We start from the raw sequence: 4,485 nt of genomic DNA on the forward strand, positions 1-4,485 counted from the left end.
AGCTGCAGCTGGCAGGCTGCAAACAACTGCTGCTTCCCTGCCCTGGCCTCAGCCCCAGCCCTGGCCCTGGCCCCATTGGATGCAGCATAGGCATCTGCTGCCTTCCCGGAACCTGGGGCTGGGAGACAACCAGGGCCAGGGCTGGGAGGGCAGCAGCTGTTTGTAGCCACCTGGCTGCAGCTGGTCCAGGCAGCAGATACCTGGAGCAGAAGCACAGAGGGGCTGCACAGGGAAGCTGCCTGTTGCTGCAGGTTCCGTGCTACCGGGTCACACTTCCCCACGGGAGCAGCGTGGGCAGTATGCAGGGTTGTGCCCCTTGCTGCTGCCCCCACCTGCAGGGGAAGTGTGGCCAAGGCAGTGGGGAGCTCAGAGCAACAGGCAGCTCTCTGTGCCTCCCACTGTGCCCTGCTGCACTGGGTTCCAACATTGCTCTGCAGAACCAGTGGTGAGGGCAGCACAGTGGGGAGCATCACTGGTATCTGCTGCCTCCCCAGAGCCCAGGGCCAGGTTTGGGGCTGGGAGGCAACTGGGGCTGGGAACGGGGCTGGGCTGAGGAGGCAGCAGCTGCTTGCAGCCACTTCAGGTTCTGGGTAGATCCTGATAGCCATGTAGCTTGGGCTGGGGCATGAGCAGGGCTGGGGGGGCAGGGGCTTTGGGTGGGGGGAAAGGGCCACAAGCAGGGCATACTGGCATGTACCCCCTGCCTTCATTTTGTTTTTTTGGCATGCCAGCACTCTGGCACCTTCCAAGGTAGGTATTGTGTGGTGTTTTGGCACTCTGGCCAAAAAACGTTGCTTACCCTTGTATTAAACCAACAAGATTTTTGCAGAAAAAAAATCTTTATTTGCAAGATTTTGGGCACAAACACCCTTCATCAGGCATTGGAGAAAAGATTATAAAAGTTCTCCTAGGTAGAAATGGAAGTTCATATTTCATAGGATTCCACAGAGAAGTCAATAGATGGAAAATTCCTCTGGGCACTCAGTTCATAGCTGGTATGGAGCCTCTCATCTCATCTGTAACAGGATAGTACTTGCATGAGGAATTTTTAATTGTGCAGTGTTTTACTGTGCAGTTGACTAATTAGCTGCACAATAAATGTTGTGCACCTCTACTAGGTTGGAGTAGATTCATTAACTCTGCAGCAGGGTAGTACTTGTACATACAAGTGCTATTCTGTTTGTACATACAAGACACAATACTATGCTGCTGCGGAGTTAATGAATCTACTCCAGCCTAATAGAGGTGCATGTGCAGCTGCACAATGTTTATTGCACAGCTAATTTGTCAATTGCACAGTAAACATCTTGTATAGACGTGTCCCCAGTTTGGTTTACAGGACCACCCTTGGCTGTGTCATGATCTATTGCACCCTTGAGCATGCTGCACCTTGTCAAACATCTGCAAAATGCTGACAGACAATTGGTCATATGTGGAGCATAGTGGAACAGCCTGAACAAAGAGCACACAAAATAGGTAAATCTGGGATGCTGAGAGTGATTCTTACAGTGTCTGGCAACTATAGATGGATTAATGCATGGGCTGGTGGGACCTGGGCCCAGGGATCCCTGACAATCAGGGGCCTCTGGATGCCTGGGTTCCCTCAGGAAATGTTTAGGTTCCCCTTGCAGGTGGGTAGTATTCCAGCCTGTAAGGGATCCTGCTTGGGGCTGTTGGGAGAGGCAGGGGTAGTGCCAGCCTAGAACTGTCTGATTCCTGACTTTAGAAGGACTTAAACGACCACAAACACACATGCCTTCCTCCTCAACACAGACAGTCTGGTGGCACCTGTGCCAGCCCAGGCTGAGGCAGCTGGAGGCAGTACAGGGCACAGCCACAATTGGCAGGCAAAGGTGACACCTGGTGGTGTAAGCCGGTCCATACATAGGCTGGGCACGGCCACTGCTCTGGACCCAGAGCCATGAGGTGGGACCCGCAGCTACCACCCGGGGCACCCACATGACTGGAAGCTCTGCAGCAACAGCTCCAAAAGCCACTCCAGCACAGCCCTGCAGCTGCTGCAAGCTGCCACGTGTGCATGCCTTCCCACAGGCTCCTTCTCAGGTGCTGATCAGCCACTTGGTGCCTGGGGAGAGGCAGGGCCCCATGCCAGGGCAGAGCTGGAGGGAGAGTGGGGCCCAGAAGGGCCAGCCCAACTCCTACAGGCTTCTGGGGGTAGCCCCATATCCCACGTAGGTGGCAAGAGCAGATGGAGCCTCCTCCTCTCCTGCCATGTGGCCTGCACTGTGGGGAGGGGGTGGAGGGAAGAGCCAGCTGGAGGCTGCTGCCAGTGGGAGCAGCTGCAGCAGCTGCAGGAGCAGGCTCTGGATCAACTCTGGCTGACCTGGCTCTGCCCTGTTTTGCTGTATGCTTACTCAGGCACTGTTTGTCCTTCTCCCTCAGGGTCTTCACCTCATGTTCCCAGCCCCCAGCTGCCCCCTTCTAAACTGAACCCATCCACACCAGATGGAACTCACAGGTCACTGGCTGCCATCCTCTTGTCTTTTCCGCTCATGGCTTAGACCCCATCCCAGCCATGCTCCCCATGCCCTACTTCACAATGTTGAGTCCTTGGAGCAGAGAGCATAGTAAGGCTGTTTCCTCAAGTAGCAGTAGTATAAATAATAATGAATGAAAGTAATGGGATTTTTTTTCTTTTCCTGTTGACTTCAGTGGTAAAGTTGAAAAGTCATAAAGCCAGTACCTAGGAGACCTGTGAGCTGTGGGCGTGAGTGCCACCCCTGTGCATGTGCACAGCTGCACATGGGCAGGAACACAGCTGGGCAGCCAGCTCCCTGCAGGTAAGTCTAATCGGGGGGAGGGGTGTGGGGTAGGGAAGGGTTTTGGCGATGGGGGGCTTTACACAATGCTTACACCAGACGTACCTTCCCTATCACCTGTCAAATCGTTGTCACCACATTGGAAGTAGTACAGAAAATCAGTAATAAGCATGAGTGTTAATAGAATATCACCCAGTATATTTAGGTCACAGAATTGATTTACTCTGGTCCTATTTAGATTGTAAATTTACATTCTACTCAGAATAAATGGTCACACAAAGATGTATTACTGAAAAGGCAGACAAAAAATGAACTGTAATTCAAAGTCACAATTGCTGTCTTGCTCCCTTTTTTTTTCTCTGGGATCATGGGAGGTAGTTCATCTTTGTCATAAGGCAGATTATTCCATTCTCCTGTCTTCCGCCGGATCCTCTAAAAAATACATAGGAAGGATGTAATCTTGGCTTCTTTTGTCACCTGTCTTTCTTTGCCCTATCCCTGTCCAGTTGCTTGCAGAGGAAAGACCTGAGTGAATACTCCTATCTTCCATGTGGGTAAGTCAAAATCTGGACAGAACTGATGGAACAATGCTTTTTTAATTCCTCATTAAATACAAATAAGATCTGTAAAAAGCAAGCCCTGAACAGTGCATTTTGGTAGGGATTCCTTAACTTTAAGATTTAACTGCACATTCTCCATTTATTTAGGTTTTATATATTCTTGAACTTAGAGGAGAAAGTAAAAATATTTTTATTGTATGTTTTCTCATCCAGCAGTAGACAGTCTTATACATAGGTTCATGTTCGAAAATATATTGAACATTTCCTCTCAAATTCAGACAATACTGAAATTTTCCACGTTGCATTTGTCCTGTTTTGTAGGGTTTTATTTTGTTCTAATAAGCTACATTTCTTATCAAGTAGTATACTGACAGTATGGCTAAAATGCAATTTAAAGTAGCTCTGGGAGACTTCAAGTACCTTCCTAGCTAATGGCTTTGAAGCATTCTACACCTTTAATTAAATAAAACCTCTCATCATATTTTAACCACATTGTTCCTAATGAAAATCCCTTAAGGAAGATAGCTATTTTATGGCTACATCTAATAATGGTGAAGTGACATAGCATCTAGCATTAAGGTGTAACCCTAGCAAAGTAAACATCCTTAGATTCAAAACATGTTTTATTTAATTGTTTAGAGTTAAGTAAACTCTAATACACCCAAATTTACATAATTAACTTCTAATTAGGAAATGGCATGTTCCAAAGTAATATATGATCTCATCAGGGCACCAGACTAAAGCAGACAGTGGAATCTTTACTCAGGGCTAAGGAGTAACATATTAAGATTGCTGTTAACTTCAGAAGAGTCAAGGTTTTACCTGATGTTTCAAACTGTCACTTTTTAAAATGAGTTTATCAGTCTGAAGCTATAGTACATAAACACAACTATGATCTATTGAGCTAACTAAACTTGTTGGGTTTATGATTGGAATATTGACATGGATGCACACAAATTATTCAAGAAGAACAGGCAGACAGAAAGAGGAGGAGGATTTCCTTTCTATGTTCAAAGTGCATGTAATTGGTCTGACATCCAAAATAAAGTGGGAGATAGACCCACTGAAAGTATCTGGGTTAAATTAAAAGTGGGAAAAAAGCATCTGGGGTAACATGGTTAGGGTCTACTATCTACCATCACACC

This window comes from Alligator sinensis, unplaced genomic scaffold (genome assembly GCF_000455745.1).
Source record: "Alligator sinensis unplaced genomic scaffold, ASM45574v1 scaffold605_1, whole genome shotgun sequence".
Classification (NCBI taxonomy): Eukaryota; Metazoa; Chordata; order Crocodylia; family Alligatoridae; genus Alligator; species Alligator sinensis.